Source organism: Rhinopithecus roxellana, chromosome 3 (assembly GCF_007565055.1).
Source record: "Rhinopithecus roxellana isolate Shanxi Qingling chromosome 3, ASM756505v1, whole genome shotgun sequence".
Classification (NCBI taxonomy): Eukaryota; Metazoa; Chordata; class Mammalia; order Primates; family Cercopithecidae; genus Rhinopithecus; species Rhinopithecus roxellana.
The window spans coordinates 105,351,639-105,371,592 of record NC_044551.1 but is presented as its reverse complement, the minus strand read 5'-3'; the positions used below and the strand labels follow the sequence as shown (position 1 = coordinate 105,371,592).

The following is a 19,954-nucleotide window of genomic DNA, read 5'->3' as shown; positions in this document are numbered from 1 at the left end:
AGTGTCAATGCCCGAATTGTTTGGTTACCCAGCAAATGATCAACTTTCTCCCCAACAAAGGTTTATTTCCATACCAGCTCATTGGTTTACACTATTGTTTCTTGCCCTTGGAAAGTCCCTTTCCTTTTTAAACAAACCTAGATATGCATTTTGAGAGATGTTTCAAATTATCTAGTCTAGCTAGACTAGTAAATTGCGATAAATATAAGTCTCCCAGAATACTAAGTTATTTAGCTATGGTTTCACTAAATATTGAGGACCAATATCACCCAAAACTAAGCTGATTTTTAATGTTTGTAATCAACTCATCATAAAGAAGCAGAGGACAATAAAATAAATTGATAGTGAAGATTTATTTAAAACATAGTACTTCAAAGGGGATTTAAAGAATTTAAAATAGAGACATCCTTATCACTATATATCACCACAGCAAAGTAAGAGTTGATGATTTAAAATTTATGATTCTGGATCTTAGGCAGGTAAGAGGCAGAACTATCTTGGGTGGACAGAGCAGCGTGTGGAGACTTACATCGTGAACTTTTGCACCAAGAACTATGCAGGAACATACCAGGAAAGCAAAGAGAATCAGCAGACCTTTTGAAGGACTGGATCACCACTGCAGGCTCCCTGAGACACTGAAAAACTGTGAGTCAGCTTGCTTTCTCAACGGGCTGTTCATGGTCTGGGATGAGTTCTCAGCCCTGGTCATTGGTGGCCCAGAAATAGATTTGGTGGCGTTGTGGGGGCACAATGGTACTGGACGTTAGAACTGCCAGCTGTATGGGATTAGGGTGAGGCTGGTGACTGCTGGCATTTCCCCATTTCCCTGGTGACCTGTATGACTCAGTAGAGGCAGCCATAATCTCCCTGTGAATATAATTCCACTGGACTGGGAACTAGACTCCCATTCACCACAGCAGCTAAAACAAGCCCTGCCCAAGGAGAGTCTGAGCTCAGACAGGCCTATCCCTGCCCCGACCTGGTGTTCTTTCTCTACCCACCCTGGTAGCTGAAGACAAAGGTCAGAATCTTTTGGGAGCTGTATGCCCCACCACTGCCTGAGAATCCTGAATACTTAACCAGGTGTCCCTAGGGCAAGTTTACATTCCCCCATAGGACCTCAGCTGATGCACCCTTGAAAGCATCACCTCCTGGCTGGAGGCCAACCAACACAAAACCAGCACACTAAATGAAAACACAACCAAAGACCCTCACAGAGTCCACCTCACTCCCCTACTACCTCCACTGGAGCAGGTGCTGGTGTCCACAGCTGTAAGACCTGAAGACGGATCACATCACAGGACTCTGCAGATACTCCCTAGTACCAGCCTGGAGCCCAGTAGCTCTGCTGGGTGGCTAGGCCCAGAGGAGCAAAGACAATTACTACAGTTTGACTCTTAAGAAGCCCCATTCCTAGGGGAAGAGAGAGAACACTACACTAACGGAGCAACCTGTGGAACAAAAGAATCTGAACAGCAGCCCATATCTTCCCTCTCACATAATCTACCCAAATGATGAAAAACCAGAAAAACAATTCTGGTAATATGGTAAAACAAGGTTCTATAACACCCCCAAAATTTTGTACCAGCTCACCAGTGATATATCCAAGCCAAGACAAAAATCTCTGAATTTCCAGAAAAAGAATTCAGAAGGTCAATTATTGAGCTAATCTAGGAGGCATCAGAGAAAGGTGAAGTCAAACGTAAAGAAATTAAAAACATGTTACAGGATATAAAAGGAAAATTCTGTGAAATAGAAAGCATAAATAAAGAAAACAATCATAATGTCTGGCAACCAAGGACACATTTAGAAAAATACAAAAGGCACCGGAAAGTCCCAGCAATAGACTTGAACAAGCAGAAAAAAGAATTTCAGAACTGCAAGACAAGGCTTTTGAATTAACCCAGTCCATCAAAGACAAAGAAAATAGAATTTAAAAAAAAAATGAACAAAGCCTCCAAGAAGTTTGGCACTGTGTTAAAATTCCAAACCTAGGAATAAATTCCGAACCTAGGAAAATGTTCCTGGGTAAAAAGAGAAATCTAAAAGTTTGGAAAACATACTTGAAGGAATAATTGAAAAAAACTTTCTTGGCTTTTCTAGAGATCTAGACATGCAAATACAAGAAGCTCAAATAACACCTGGGAAATTCATTGTAAAAAGATTATCACCTAGGCACATAGTCATCAGGTTATCTAAAGTCAAGACAAAGGAAAGAATCTGAAGAGTTGACAGGCAAAAGCCTCAGGTAACCTATAAAGGAAAATCTATCAGATTAACAGCAGATTTTCAGCAGAAACCCTCAGGATAAAGAGATTGGGGCCCTATCTTCACCTTCCTTAAACATAACAATTACCAGCAAAGAATGTTTTATCCAAAGAAACTAAGCTTCATAAATAAAAGAAACATACAATCTTTTCCAGACAAGCAAATGCTGAGAGAATTCGCCACTACCAAGCCAGCACTACAAAAACTGCTAAAAGGAGCTCTGAATCCTGAAATACTCCAAAGTAGCATCTTCTTAAAGCATAAATCTCACAGGACCTATGTAACAATAACACAATGAAAAAGAACCAAGCTATTCAGGAAACAAACAGCATGATGAATAGAATAGTACCTCACATCTCAATACTAATGTTGAATGTAAATGGCCTAAATGCACCACTTAAAAGATATAGAATTGCAGAATGGATAAGAACTCACCAAACAAGTTTCTGCTGTCTTCGGGAGACTCACCTAACACATAAGGACTCACATAAACTTAAGGTAACGGGGTGGAAAAAAGATATTCCATGCAAATGGACACTGAGAGCGAGTAGGAGTAGTTATATCAGACAAAACAAACTTTAAAGTAACAGAAGTTAGATAAGAAAAAGAGGGACATTATGTAATGATAAAAGTACTAACCTGACAGGAAAATAACACAATTCAAAATAATATGCACCTAAAACTTGAGGTCTGAAATTTATAAAACAGTTACTACTAGATCTAAGAAATGAGATTGACAGCAACACAATAATAGTAGAGGCTTTGATATTCCACTGACAGCACTAGATAGGTCATCAAGACAGAAAGTCAAACAATGGACTTAAATTATACCCTACAAGAAATGGAGCTAACAGATATTTACAGAACATTCTACCCAACAATTGCAGCATATACATACTATTCATTAGCACATGGAACATTCTCTAAGATAAGCCCCAAAACAAGTCTCAGTAAATTTAAGAAAATCAAAATTGTATCAAGTACTCTGTCAGATCACAGTGAAATAAAACTGGAAATCAACTCCAAAAGGAGTCCTCAAAGCCATGCTAACACATGGAATTAAATAATCTGCTCCTGAGTGATCACTGGGTCACAATGAAATCAAAATGGAAATTACAAAATTCTTTGAACTGAACGATAATAGTGACACAACCTATCACCACTTCAAACTGAACGATAATAGTGATTAAACCTCTGAGATACAGCAAAAGTGGTGCTAAGAAGAAAATGTATAGCATTAAATGCCTACATCAAAAAGTCTGAAAGAGGGCCAGGAATGGTGGTTCACACTGGTAATCCCAGCACTTTGGGAGGCCAAGGTGGGGGAATCAGTTGAGGTCAGGAGATCAAGACAAGTCTGGCCAACGTGGTGAAACCCCATCTCTATTAAAATATAAAAATTAGCTGGACATGATGACATGCGCCTGTAATCCCAGCAGGAGAATCACTTGAACCCAGGAGGTTGAGGTTGCATTGAGCCAAGATCATGCACTCCAGCCTGGGGAGCAGAGTGAGACTCTGTCTCAAAAAATTAAAGCAAAAAATTAAGTCTGAAAGATAACAGATAGTCTAAGGTCACATCTCATGAAATGGGAGAAACAAGAACAATCCAAACCCAAATCCAGCAGAAGAAAAGAAATGACAAAGACCAGAGCAGAACTAAATGAAACTGAAGCAACAGCAACAACAAAAATACAACAGATAAATGAAACAAAAATTAGTTCTTTGAAAAGATAAAATTGATAGACCATTAGCAAGATTAACCAAGAAAAGAAGAGAGAAGATCCAAATAAACTCAATTAGAAATGAAACAGGAGATATTGCAGCTGATATTACATAAATATAAAAAATATGCAAGGCTGCTATGAACATCTTTACATATATAAACTAGAAAACCTGTAGGAGATGAATAAATTCCTGGAAATACACAACCCTCCTAGATTAAACCAGGAAGTTATAGACTCTCAGAACAGACCAATAACAAGCAGTGAGGTTGAAATGGTAATTAAAAATTTGCCAGCAAACAAAAGTCCAGGACCAGACGAATTCATGGCTGAATTCTATCAGGCATTCAAAGAAGAATTGGTACCAATTTGTTTAACCCTATTCCAAAAAACAGAGAATGAGCGAATCCTCCCTTAATCATTCTGTGAAACCAATATCACCCTAATACCAAAACCAGGAAAGAACAACAAAAAAGGAAAACTACTGAATAATATCCCTGATGAACATCAATGCAAAAATCCTCAACAAAATACTGTCTAACTGAATCCAACAACATATCAGAAAGATAATCCACCATGATCAAGTGGGTTTCAAACCATGGATGCAGGAATGGTTTAACATACATAAGTCAATAAATGTGATACACCACATAAACAGAATTAAAACCAACAATCGCAAGATCATCTCAGTAGATGTATAAAAAGCATTTGACAAAATCCAGCATCCCTTTATGATTAAAAACCTTAGCAAAATCGCCACAGAGAGACATACCTTAAGGTAGTAAAAGCCATTTATGATAAACCCACAGCCAACATAATACTGAGTGGGGAAAAGTTAAAAGCATTTCCCTTGAGAATTGGAACAAGACAAGGATGCTCACTTTCACCACTTTTATTCGACATAGTACTGGAAGTCCTAGCCAGAGCAATCAGACAAGAGAAAGAAATAAAGGGCACTCAAATCGGTAAAGAGAAAGTCAAACTGTTGCTGTTTGCTGATAATATGACTGTATACCTAGAAAACCCTAAAGACTCATCCAAAAAGCTCCTAGAACTGGTTAAGTGAATCCAGCAAAGTTTCAGGATACAAAATTAATAGACAAAAATTAGTCATTCTGCTACACACCAACAGTGACCAGGCTGAGAATCAAATCAAGAACTCAACCCCTTTCACAATGGCTGCAAATTAATTAATTAATTAATTAATTAATAAAATAATTAGGAATATACCTAACCTAGGATGTGAAAGACTTGTACAAGGAAAACTATAAAACACTGCTGAAAGAAATCATAGATGACACAAACAAATGGAAACACATACCATACTCATGAATGGGTAGAATCAATATTGTGAAAATGACTATACTGCCAAAAGCAATCTACAAATTCAATACAGTTCCCATCAAAATATTACCATCATTCTTCACAAAACTAGAAAAAATCCTAAAATTCACATGGAACTAAAAAAGAGCCTGCATAGCCAAAGCAAGACTAAGAAAAAAGAACAAATCTGGAGGCATCACATTACCCGACTTCAAACTATACTGTAAGGCCATAGTCACCAAAACAGCATGGAAGCAGTGTAAAAATAGGCACATAGACTAATGGAACAGAATAGAGAACACAGAAATAAAGCCAAATATTAATACTTAAAGCTGACTTATCTTTGACAAAGCAAACAAAAACATCAAGTGGGGAAAGGACACCCTATTCAACAAATGGTGCTGGGGTAACTGGCTGGTCATATGTAGAAGAATGAAACTGAATTCTCATCTCTCACCTTATACAAAAATCAACTCACGATAGATCAAAGACTTAAGTCTAAGACCTGAAACCATAAAGATTCTAGAAGATAATATTGGGAAAACCTTTCTAGTCATTGACTTCGGCAAAGACTTCATGATGAAGAACCCAAAAGGAAATGCAACAAAAACAAAGATAAATAGATGGGACTTAATTAAACTAAAAAACGTCTGCACAGCAAAAATTAATAATAATTATAATAATAATAATAACCAACAGAGTTAACAGCCAACCCACAGAGTGGGAGAAAAATCTTCATAATCTATACATCCAATAAAGAAATAAAATCCAGAATGTACAAGTAACTCAAACAAATTGCAAGAAAAAAAAATCCAATCAAAAAGTGGGCTAAGGACATGAACAGACAATTCTCAAAAGAAGAGATACAAATGGCCAGCAACCATATGGAAAAATGCTCAACATCACTAATGATCAGGGAAGTGGAAATCAAAACTGCAATGCCATACCCACTCACTCCTGCCAGAATGGCCATAATCAAAAAATCAAAAAATAATAGATGTTGGCATGGATGTGGTGAAAAGGGAACATTTTTAAATTGTTGGTGGGAATATAAACTAGTATAACAACTATGGAAAAACATGTGAAGATTCCTTAAGGTACAAAAAGTAGATCTATCATTTGATTCAGCAGTCCCCCTACTAGGTATCTAGCTGGAGGAAAAGAAGCCATTACATGAAAAAGCAACAACAACAGCAACAACAACAACAACAAAAACTTGCACACACGTATTCATAGCAGCACAATTTGCAGTTTCAAAAATATGGAACCAGCCCAAATGCGCATCAATCAATGAGTGAATAAAGAAAATGTGGTATGTATGTACCATGGAATACGACTCAGCCATAAAAAGGAATGAAATAATGGCACTAGCAGTAACCTGAATGGAATTGGAGACTATTATTCTAAGTGAAGTAACTCAGGAATGGAAAATCAAACATGTTCTCACTCATATGTGGGAGCTAAGTTATGAGGATGCATAGGTATAAGAATATTACATTGGATTTTGGGGATTTGGGGGAAAATGTGGGGGATGGCGAGAGATAAAAGACTACACATTGGGTACAGGGCACACTGCTCCGGTGATGGGTACACCAAAATCTCAGAAATCACCCACTTGGGAGAGACTGAGGTGGGAGGATCACTTGCAGTGAGCTGCATTCATGCCACCGCACTCCAGCCTGGGTGACAGCGAGAGACCCCATCTCAACAACAACACAAAAGAAATGTTAGCCAGATTCATTAATTTTTGAATTCCTTTGGTATTGGCAGACATAATAGTAACCTTTGGTAAAATACAAGTTGAGTACCCCTTATCTGAAATGCTTGAGACTAGAAATGTTTCAGACTTCAGATTTTTTCAGATTTTGGAATATTTGTATGTACTTAGTGAAACACCTGGTGAATAGGACCCAATTCTAAACATGAAATTCGTTTATGTTTTATATATATCTTATACAAATAGCCTGGAGATAATGCTATACAATATTTTAATAGTTTTGTTCATGAAACAAAGCTTGGGCTGCATTTTGTCTGTGACCTGTCACAGGAGGTCAGGTGTAGAATTTTCACTTGGGGCAACATGTTTGTGCTCAAAAAGTTTTAGATTTTGGAGCATTTCAGTTTTCATATTTTTGGATTAAGGATGCCCAACCTATGTAGAAATGGCATCACAGATAGCTTGTTTTTCCAAAGTCATCCATTGAGTTATTAGTAATGTGGTATTTTCAAACAGAAGTGTATCTAAAAGCTGCTTAAACAATGTATTTGAGCCATTTTTTAGAATAATTCATGACACATAGAGGCTAGAAGAATTTCAGTAATGGTAGTCAATATGATAATACCACTATGAACCAGGCACTGTTTGAAACATTCCATTTATTGACTTATTTAAGTCTAACAAGATCATGAGATTCAATCATAATCCCATTTAAAGACAAAGTACTCTGAGGTAGCTCTTTCTCAAAGACATGTTGGGATTTACAGCCAAGCCATGTGCAGCCTGGCTCCACAGTCTAGTTGTGAGCTACTGCTCTGCACTTTTTCTTTTTTTAAACACAAATTCATGCACATGCAAACACATACAATACATATGCATACCAACACACATGCCCCAACACACCCACACACAGCCAATGGTGTGATGATTATCTTAGAAATGTTTCTACTTTGATTTATCTCTCTGTTTATCTGATCGGGAAGAAAAGGGACAAATTTTCTCACTCTTCAATTTATAATAGTGGCCCCAATATAATGGATCATCTAATCTAATATAGAAAGATGTTATTTTAGAGGAGTTGAGGTACATATTTTATATGATTGAAGCTAATATCTTATCTGTGCAATTAATTTCATGGAGTTCTGAAATTATTACAACTCTGATTTTGTTACTATTGGAAAACAATATATTTTATTTCAAACAAGTATGTAGTGTCTTAATATAGAATCTGTGCTGTCTTCTAACTCAGAACAAACAAATGAATGACATTTTTTACTAGCAATAACTTATTTTTGTTGCTTAGTCATCTTATGTATAATGATTACCTATTAACAGATATTAGATATTTAATGCATATTTTGGATTTAATTTATTTTTATTGTTTAATAATAAGTCTTTTTGTTATTCTAATTTGTTTAAACCATACAATTGTTTAAAAATAGACCTAAATTATAGTCAACTTTATTTTAAGAAGATCATAAAAATGGAAATAATGTTCTAACTGAATAGGAATAACCTTTTGTTTTCTTTCATGATATATCCAGGTATATCATATTCTATTTTCTTTTATCATTTGACTGGCTAAACTAAGTGAAAAATGTCTATAGAAATGATTTTTACCTGCTCAAAATCCAAAGACCTAAAAGAATGATAGCTTTTCTAATTCTTTTTTGCCTTAAAATACTGTAATGATGAAGGGATGCTGGATTTTATGGAAAGCTTTTTCTGCATCTAAGGAGAAATGCAGAACCACAATGAGATACCATCTCATACTAGTCAGAATGGCTATGATCAGGAAGTCAAAAAATAACAAGTGTTTTCTAGGTTGCAGGAAAAAGGGAACATCTATACACTGTTGATGGGAATTATACACTGTGCAGCCACTGTGGAAAGCAGTTTGAAGATTTCTCAAAGAACTTAAAACAGAGCTATCAATCAACCCAGCAATCCAAATACTAGATACATACCCAAAAGAAAATAAATCATTTTACCAAAAAGACACACACATTTGTATGTTTAACACAGCATTATTCATAATAGCAAAGACATGGAATCAACCTAGATGTCCATGAACATTGCACTGAATAAGGAAAATGTGGTCCCTCTACACCATGGAATACTATGCAGCCATTAAAAAAGAATGTAACTATGTCCTTTGCAGCAACATAGATGCACCTGGCGGCCATTATCTTATATGAATTAACACAGGAAAAGAAAACCAAATACCACATGATCTCACTTATAAGTGGGACATGGATATAAAGGTGGAAATGACAGATTCTAGAAACTACTGGAGGGGGTAGGGTAGCAGGTAGCAGGTCAACAATGGTTGAAAAACCACTGATTGGGTACTATGTTCAATACCCAGATGACAGGATCATTCATATCCCATACCTCAGCAACACACAGTTTATCCATTTAACAAACCTGCACATGTACCCCTGAACCTAAAATAAAAGTTGAAAAAAATACTCTCATGGTCATTTTAAATTATTGCCACTGAGTTTAAATCTGTGACCTATAAATACTACAATGAATTTTATATTCATGGCATTAACATGTTTGGTGACTATATATAGAAAGAGAAACATGAGCTACGCACACATAAAGTTTTCGTGGAAGTGGTCATTCTAATATAATGCCCCCCAACAATAGTCTTGTAATTTACCATCAGTGAAATAGCAGTTTTTAAGGCAGTGTATTCTGTGGAAAAAATAGTGTTTTATTTACACACAGATAGGGAATTGGAATTACATTTAGGCTGGTTGCATGTACTTGTCAGTGGATCATTACATATGGTATAGAACATGAATTTAACTGCTGTTTTGTTCACAAGGTAACTTTTGGCCAACGCTTTCATCTTTATTAAAAAGTAGCTGAATGGTACTGTCAAATGACTTCACTACTCAGAAAAAAATATAAACAAGTCAAAACAAAACACAATTCTCCCTTGCTTCTCTGTCTGAGTCTCTCACCTACAGAGCTACTATTAGGCATTAACCCTTTAAATTGAACTAGCTTATTGGCTAGGCAGTTTTCACTTTGCCATTGTGTGACTTGGCAGTCTATGAATTAGCTCTCAGTGACTTGGCTGACGTTCTGCAGAGCCTAGAGGCAGTGAGCGAGAGAAATATCCGTTGCCCACAATTTTTAAAAAGAGACGATTGTAAGGCCTAGGCCTTGGCAACCAGAAGAACAGAGTACGGGCTGGGAGAGGAGAGGAGCCAAAGGGTAATAACAAACAAGTAAAGGGAAACGGTGAGAGTGAGAGGCTAAACACAACTTTCGTCTAGCTTAAAATTGTGCTGAGGCAATAGCAAATATGACTTGCCTTCTTTGTATGCAAGAAAAATTATTTTTCTTCATTCAGCAAATGCTTATTGAAGATTATGTATCAATCAGTGTGAAAGGGCTGGAGAATCAACAATTAAGAAGTTTTTATACCTGGTCTGCTGGTGCTAACGGATTAACTGAGGAAATTAATAAGGAAGGCAGACAGACCAGTAATTATAATGCCGTTAGATAAATATAAGCAACAATGGAAATATATAAGTACTATATAGTTTCTAAGAAATTGCAAGGGCATGGGAAAGGGAAGAAAATGTTTTGTTTTCTGTTCCTTTTCCTTTAACTATGTTATCCAGCCCTTTTACACTGAAGGAAAACCCTGCTTTCAGGTTGCATCATCACACTGCCCTGCATGAACTAAGGTGTGGCAAAAACAAACCGTAAGCAGCATTCCTGCAAAAGAATGCTACCTATGCCTACAGGGAGACACCCGCTCAACTGCCCTTGATTACCTTGGGCTTTAGTTTTCTCTAGCTGGCTTTCACTCTTTCCGATGAAAAGAGCAAGTAAAAGAAAATGCAACTGTTCTCTCTGAAAACATGTGCCAGGGACAAATCATCCATGTGCAGCTTCACCCTCCATCTGCAGAGAGTGTTAACCAGAATCTGCAGATTAGTTTTCGGTCCTGACCTCAAGGGTGGCATCTTTTGCATATAGATATTTATCTGGATGTCCCTAGTACTTCAAATCCAGTATGTCAAGAACAGAGTCCATCTGTTTCTCCACTGTGCTTACGCTAGGCGTCTCAAACCTACTGCTCTTTAGGTATGACTTACATTGTTCATCCGTTTACTCAAGCCAGAAATTCAGGTTCCTTCTGTAGCTTTCCTTTTCTCTTTACCTTCCACACCTAATCAATCACCAAGTCCCGTCAATCCTACCTTCCACACTTCTCTATTTATCCATTCCTTTGCTCCTTCTTTTAGTCACCATTTTTCCTCTGGATGATGAAGACAGCAGTCTCACTTATCAGTCTCAGCTCCATCAGCCACCAAAGGGATCTTTTTGAATATTTTATTTGCAAATCTGATACTGTCATTTCCCTGTTAAAAATTTCTCAACAGCTGTTTATTTCCCCTATCAGTTGTTTTCAAAGTTGTTTGTGGTGGGCAGAAACCTCATTCAAATGATATTTTATTCCAATTAAACGAAATTGATTAGATGTAAAGTTTAATGTGTGGTACAGAGATGTAAAGAGAGTGGTGGTCTCAGAGAAGTTTTTTTTTTTTTTTTTTTTTTTTTCTTGATAACCTCTCTGGGTATCTTGCTAGATAACACGAGGTACCTCAGTGCATCTGCAGGGAAGAACAGAAACAGCTTGAAAATAACTGATCTGTAGGATAAAAAAGTATAAACTTTCTTGTTGCTTGTTATGTAAACTCTTAATTATTCACCTTTTCAGGCTCATTTTCTACACTCTGCATGTTTGCAATTCATGCTGCAACCATAACTTTTGCTATTTCACATATATACTGAGATTTATCATACCTCTTTCTGAACACTAGTCCCTCTTTCCAGAATGTGTCCCCTTATCAAGAACTTCAAACAACTGGCTACTCATCATCTGAAGCTCAGTGAGCATCATCTGTTCCACGTCACATTACCACTGCCCACCCATAGGCACACGAAAACACTCCTTCTCTATATGCTCCCACTGTATAGCATGTTGTTTTGTAACTCTGTCTTGACACCTGTTTCTCTGCGATACTTGCTGAGGCCAATTGCTGGTTTCCATGTCTTCATTCTTGATTTCTGAGTACCTTACACAGTCTTTCTGCCCATCGTGAGTCATTAATCAGTATTTGTGACATGATTAAATGGATAGCTTGCTCTTTAAATTACTGTAATTAGAATAAAATTCCTTTCAAAGATAAATATACTCATAAATTTTTTTTTTTTTTTTTTTTTTTTTTTGAGAAGGAGTCTCACTCTGTCACCCAGGCTGGAGTGCAGTGGCCAGATCTCAGCTCACTGCAAACTCCGCCTCCCGGGTTTACGCCATTCTCCTGCCTCAGCCTCCCGAGTAGCTGGGACTCCAGGCGCCCGCCACCTCGCCCAGCTAGTTTTTTGTATTTTTTTTTAGTAGAGACGGGGTTTCACCGTGTTAGCCAGGATGGTCTCGATCTCCTGACCTCGTGATCCGCCCGCCTTGGCCTCCCAAAGTGCTGGGATTACAGGCTTGAGCCACCGCGCCCGGCCTCATAAAATATTTGATATAGTGATATGGGCCTTCATTTTTAGATTAAATGAGAATTCAAATGTAAGTTTATTGATAATACAATGTTTGAAACAAAGAAAAGACATACAGGTTTTCTAAAAAAAAAAAAAAAAAAAAAAAAAAAAAAAAAAAAAAAAAAACTATCACTGTCGTTTTCAAATTGTTTGAGACCCATACATTGGATGTGTGATTTTCTTCTTAGCTTCTTTATTTTATTATGAATTAACTTAAATCGTTTGAAATTAGCATGCCCAATCTCTAGCCCATTCAGAGTTTCTCATCTCTATATTGTTGTACTTTGAGCCCTGGTAGTCAGTATCACTACATGTAACTGTTTTTTTTTTTTTTTTTTTTTTTTTTTTTTTTAATTATACTTTAAGTTCTAGGGTACATGTGCATAACGTGCAGGTTTGTTACATATGTATACTTATGCCATGTTGGTGTGCTGCACCCATCAACTCGTCAGCACCCATCAATTCATCATTTATATCATGTATAACTCGCCAATGCAATCCCTCCCTCCTCCCCCCTCCCCCCTCCCCATGATAGGCCCCAGTGCGTGATGTTCCCCTTCCCGAGTCCAAGTGATCTCATTGTTCATTTCCCACCTATGAGTGAGAACATGTGGTGTTTGGTTTTCTGTTCTTGTGATAGTTTGCTAAGAATGATGGTTTCCAGCTGCATCCATGTCCCTACAAAGGACGCAAACTCATCCTTTTTTATGGCTGCATCATATTCCATGGTGTATATGTGCCACATTTTCTTAATCCAGTCTGTCACAGATGGACATTTGGGTTGATTCCAAGTCTTTGCTATTGTGAATAGTAAAAAATGATAAAGGGGATATCACCACTGACCCCACAGAAATACAAACTACCATCAGAGAATACTATAAACGCCTCTACGCAAATCAACTAGAAAATCTAGAAGAAATGGATAATTTCCTGGACACTTACACTCTCCCAAGGCTAAACCAGGAAGAAGTTGAATCCCTGAATAGACCAATAGCAGGCTCTGAAATTGAGGCAACAATTAATAGCCTACCCACCAAAAAAAGTCCAGGACCAGATGGATTCACAGCTGAATTCTACCAGAGGTACAAGGAGGAGCTGGTAACTGTTAAGTTTAGTTTACTTTCCGGGAACTGGATGTTTAAACTCAGAAGTAATAGAAAAATAAGAACATGATTTTTTAAAAAATATTCACCCTTTTTATTTTGGTCAAAATACTACAAATCCTTAGAAAACTAAATTCTAAAGTATAGAGTTTATCTTTTTTTTAACTGTTAAAACCTGATGAATATTATAGGATATATCCTAAAAGTATAAAATTGATTCATTAGCCTTTAGTGTAAGCAACAGGTAATCTCTGTTCCAGGTAGGACCTCAGTAAACCTGGATGAACTAGAGAGTTGAAGATAGCCTTAAAGCTAATGCTCTTTAGGCCAAGCATGGTTGCTCATACCTGTAATTATAGCAGTTTGGGAGGCCGAGGTGGGCAGATAATTTGAGGTCAGGAGTTCAAGACCAACCTGGCCAACATGGTGAAACCCTGTCTCTACTAAAAATACAAAAATTAGCCAGGCGTGATTATGGGTGTCTGTAGTCCCAGCTACTCAGGAAGCTGAGGCAGGAGAATCCCTTGAATCCAGGAGGTGGAGGTTTCTTTTTTTTTTTTTTTTTTTTTTTTTTTTTGAGACGGAGTCTCGCTCTGTCGCCCAGGCTGGAGTCTGGAGTGCAGTGGCCGGATCTCAGCTCACTGCAAGCTCCGCCTCCCGGGTTCCCGCCATTCTCCTGCCTCAGCCTCCCGAGTAGGAGGTGGAGGTTTCAATGAGCTGAGATCGCACAACTGTATTCCAGCCTGGGTGACAGAACAACACTTTGTCTCAAAAAACAAAAACAGACAAGCCTAATGCCCTTTAGATGAGGTCATAGAACTCTCTGGATAGAGCTCAACGACTTGGGTTCTAAAACTGTTTCTTCTCTTACTAGCTGTGTGAGCATTCAGGCTAATTACTTCTCTAATACCTCGTTTCTACTTCAGGAAAACAAGAATGACTATCTCATAATCAGATTAATTGAGATAATGTCTGTAAAGTTTTCAGCTTAATTCTAGGCACAGGGTAAGCATTCAGTAAATGATTTATTATTATTATTATTATTTAACTTTAACATATACAATATTTGTCCTCTGAAAAGCTCGATCCCTATAGCAGGGCTGCCAAGAAAAAAGGTAAAATGAAATGCCCAAGTATGTTAAGAATCTTGGAAAATGTCAAACATTGATATTATAACAAATGATGTTTAATGTTGTTCATATTCTTATTAAAAGAACCTCATGGGATTTGGAGATACATTGGGAAGATCCATGGTGCAGGTTAACACAGACAGGGAGTGCAAAGAGGACTTTCGAAAATATCTGAGAGTTAGCCATTGCTTTTACACCTGAGTCAACAGAAAACTGAATCACATTTACATTTCCACTTAATCTTGCCTTTTGGGTCAAAATGTGTCATAATCTTTTGAGATGAAGTCCAGCATTAGCTCATTTTTTCTGATGCATAGTCATGTTTCTTCATTTGACAAGGCATTTGGAAAGGATGATGCCTGTATTTCTGAGATAGAATATTGTCATTGAAGGTATTTCATATAGTGAAACAGTGTTGCTGGTTTATGTACTTCAGTTGCTTTATTTTGCAAGTTCACGAACCACATGGGAATTTAAATAACTTGACAATTTTGATACAAAGCCTTCTTACCTGATCATTTACAATAGAAAGATCCATCTCTGCAACTAATGCATCTAAAGCCAGCTGTTGACCGAAATCAAATATTTATTCCTGTGCCTCTCTTCTGACTAGATGCTTTGCCAACATTTGTATCTCTTGTTATCTCTGGAGAAGGTCAGTTATTTACAGCTTCTCTGAAACCTATACCTTTATAATTCTCTTTTGAAATGCAGATTATTTAGCTCTATTTAGCATCTGTTATGGAAACAAGACATGAATCCTTTATTTACTAAATCAGTGAAGATTAGAAAAATTGAGTAAATACTTTCTTCTTTGTCTATGTCATCATAAATTTTCAATGTATGTGTTACAATATCACAGGAAACATATTCTAATGAAGCTGAGACTTTAAGCCTGGTACTGTATAGTACATAAAAGTGTGGTTATAAACACACATACATACATACACACACACATGCATACACACACACACACACACACACGAATGCCCACCTGTCCCCACCCCTACACACACAGAGAGAAAGAGAGTGAGAGAATATAAATTATTTTAGTTGAAGTGCAACTTCAATTTTCCCAAATACTATTTTTGATCAGCTATTAGGGGCAAAAGTCATATTAGATCCTGTGGAAATAATGAAGATGAAAAATACATATTCCCCATTTTCAGAGTGTTTACAATCTGATAATGTGAGATATAAGTATGATATTTGCTACAAATTACTAGTTTAAACAAAATGGAAAGTTTTTGAAGTTGCTCAATAAGTAGTTTAAGGATGCATATGTTTGTGGGTCCTTCATGTTTGGTTAAGCCAAAAGCCCAATTATTTTCTCAAGAGCCACGTTTCTTTTGTTGCTCCATCATGTCATCCTTGGTTTTGGTGTTATGCTCAGTCTAGTGATCAATTTATCTGCAGCACTTCCAGACATTACATCTTGAATAACAATGACTAGAAGAAAATAAATATACACCATGTAATGTTGTGGATATCTTTCTAAAGACAGAGGAAATCCTCTGAAGATAGCCCAGGAGTCTTCCCTTCTATTTCTTATTGCCCAATGTGGGGGTCATAATTGATTTCAGTTGATCAATGTTCAGGACTTAGCCACAATCCTCTAAATATGATGATAAGCTCAAATTGCAAAAAAAAAAAATACATATTATATGTATCATAGTTTCATGAATATTATAGAAATATTACTGAAGTTTTATTGAAATGTAAAAGTGGCAAGGGGTTTACAGCTGGGGAAAATGACAGTAATCTCTGTGGTTGTGAAATAAATGAAGAAAGTGTTAAAAAAAAGTTTTAGTCACCTTATTTATAGAATTTTTGTCATCTTACATCTATCGTGTCTATCATACCACCTCTCACATTCGCAGGCATTTATTTAGAAGATTATTTGCTTTCTGTTGTGACACCATACTGGAATTTCATAAGGACAGGAATACTCACAGTCTTATTCATCAGTATGCCCCTCTTTGTTAAATAAATCAAAGAGTGAATGAATGGTTTTGGAGGCTTTGTAGAACTTTAGCAGCCAAGAAGAGAGCATTCCAGGTACAGGGACCATCATTAGCAAAGTTATAAGTCAGGAAAGCTCAGACACTTGGCTGAATCTCCAGGCAAGTATAGTAGAAGACTGAGAATCTATGCTGGGATTATAGTTCAGAGTTTCAGAGTATGAAATGCATGATTTTTTAGCTTCCATTAAGGATAATTAATATTTCAGAGTTGGATGGTGATTGAGTAAGGGCACTGTTTTAGTAAGAAAATCTTGACAATGATATGTTAGATATAAGAGGAAGAGAGTCAATATAGGACTGCTGACTAGAGGCTGTATCAATATTTGGAAAGAGCTAAAATCCTGATTTGGGGTTAACGACTGGGAAAAATGCAATAAATGCATATCTAACAATGTTACAGGTAAGAATTGAGAGGATTTATAAATAAATAGGAAAGGAATAAATTAGCAATGGAATGACTAAGAGAAACAACAACAGAATAATATATATCAGAAACAAGCATTATATTGTTTTGTTTTTTTTCCCCAAGAATCATGGGTTGCAGGGACAGCATGTTGTAATGAGAAAAGGCAATAGTTCTTCTAGTTGAATGACTTGGGTCCAGATCCCTGAGTCATCTATATTAAAAAATGTTTAATATTAGAAATTTTTAAGAATGACACAATCATAAATGTCAGATTAAATGCCTTCAAAAATTAAGTAAATTATTAATGATTTATAGGAGCCTCAAAAGGAGTGTATGATTAAGAAAAGAGTTAGAATAAGGTTATGGCGGGAAAAGTATAGAATGGGAATTAAAAAGGAAATGTTGGAATACATTAACAAATTTTGTCCAACAATTATTCAGTTGTTGCCTAATATATGTCTTGGCTTTAACCATGTATTTGTAGAACAGAAAAGGGTTTCATGATGTCTTCCAATCTTCTGTTTTGCATGCAAGAGATAACAATGAAAATTGTTCAGATACATAAAACCTGCTTAATTTTTAAAGAGATTTCAAAAAAAGAGATTTCATAAATAGTCTGTATATAACTGGGTCACAAATATCAGTCTCTGCCAAGAAATTATTCTTGCAACTAGATTTAATCACATATAACAAAAAGTAAGCTTATTCGTTTTTAGTTTGTCTCTCTCTATAGATTGTATTTGACCAATACCTTTGCTAATACTTGACTTATTTCAAGTACATTATAATATCACCATTCAAATTATTTCTTTACTAATTCTAATCTCTAAAAGAGTAACTGATAAATTCTGTTTTTAAGATCTGTAACTGCTTTTGACTTAACTCTGAACCCTGCTTAAAAATGTATAATCCTTTTAAATTTTATACAGCCTAGAAAATGTTGCAGGTCTTTGCAAAAGGATCCACATGTCATGCCTCATCTTCATGCCATTTACTAAAGCGCTTTACAAAGAACTGGTGTTTTTAAGTAGCAAGAGAAAACTGCCAGTTTGCATAATTTTGTTTGTTTGGAGGGAAGAGGTATTGAGATCTTGAGTTAGGGGCTAGCAGAGAAATAATACAGCAATAAATGCATATTTAGCTGTGCAGAGAAGACTTATTACACTATTAGATACAGCATTTTGGAAAGGAATGGGTTAACAATTAACTAAAATTAGAAGATTAAGGAAAATATGAGAAGTTTTTGGAATGCATATTACTGATAAGTATATTTAGCTTTCTTGTATATAGGACTTCTCTGAACTTTAATATGCTAATTTCCCATGTAAATATATAGAGTTTAGAAAAGGATATTCTACATTGTACTCACTAGATGTTTTTGAATCATAGCTTCTATTTTCAAAGTGGTGATACATTGCTGAACCTAGTTATATGCTGTAAATAACAGCTAATATTATTGAGTATCTTTAATAGTTTCATGTTTAGTAGCTTCATGTTTGTTATCTCATTTCACGTTCATAACTCTGTAATGTAGGGTATTAACTTTTTTTAATAAATAAGGATTCAAGCCTTTGAAAGATCAATTATGTTCCTGGTGTTGAAAATAGCAAAATCAGAGTTAAACTGTTTGTTCTACCACCAATATGCTTCCCTGCCTTCCCTTACATTCAGAATTTGTTAAGCTCAATATAGAAGCTTTCTGCCTGAGAGATGGCTGTTTGGAGTTACATTATTTTTCTATTTTTCTTTAAAGAGAATAAATATTTCTATTATTTTAAAATGAATGACTGTTTTCTTTAAAGAGAATAAATATCTCTATTATTTTTAAATGAATGACTGAATACAGAGCTGAAAGTGGCAACAACCAGGACATTTCCCCAAAACAAATATCTTTAAAGAGAACCAACACTAAAATTTTATTTTCTTTCAGAGAGAGAATTGATGGAAGGGTTAAATATGGGGTTAGTCAGTGATGGGCTGACAAATGTTTTACAACTGGCTTTTTGAGGTGGGAAGGCAAAGCCCTGGTTTGTAGTATTTGCCCGTTCTTACAGTGTCAGTACTCCCATAGTAGCTTATTTCAAGCTACCAACCTATGTCACTGAATGTGGAATTGGAAAGAGATGCACAAAAGCAGAGCTTTATGTAGAATTTTTAGCTTACACAATGGATGTAAATGCCCTCAAGAACATGGATAATAGTAAACCATTAGAAAGTAACAAGTTTTGAATGTTTATTGCTTTTGTTGTTAGTATGATTAATTGTAAGATTATAATTTAATTTTTAATAATGGTTTAACAGTTGGCTCACAAATTCCAGAAGATTTAAGAAATGGCTCTTGTAAGCCAGTGCAAGCTGGTTCCAGCACACCGCTGGGGTGGATTGGAAGAAGATATCACTTAAGTCATGTAGGAAATAAATTATCGAAGGGAATATTTTAGAACTATTTTAATATTCTTTTCTCCTATTATTTTTGAAGTTTAATATGAGTATTAATTTTAATGTAATGGAAACAGTGGTATTTTTCTCTAGGAAGGTTACAACGCATTTCTTGCCGATTTCCATTTATCACTCAGATTTATGGTGTATGACAGTCAAGGAAGCCCACATGATTCATCGTTAGGATGAAGATCAACAGTAATTTTACCCCAGGGATGAATGAAAATAGCAGAATCTATT

General features: G+C 36.2%; 1 protein-coding gene across 5 annotated transcripts in view; it reads left to right on the top strand.

The window, feature by feature from the left end:
• The window catches only part of PRR16 (proline rich 16), a 213,726-nt gene that overhangs the window by 161,856 nt on the left and 31,916 nt on the right, over positions 1-19,954 (top strand). Inside the window, exon 1 of one of the 5 annotated variants that reach the window (XM_030926771.1) lies at positions 520-645. The exons of the other annotated variants lie outside the window; for them this stretch is intronic. The gene's annotated coding sequence lies outside the window, so the exon portion shown is untranslated. Of the gene's footprint in view, positions 1-519; positions 646-19,954 lie in introns of those variants that run through there. 5 annotated transcript variants of the gene reach the window in all.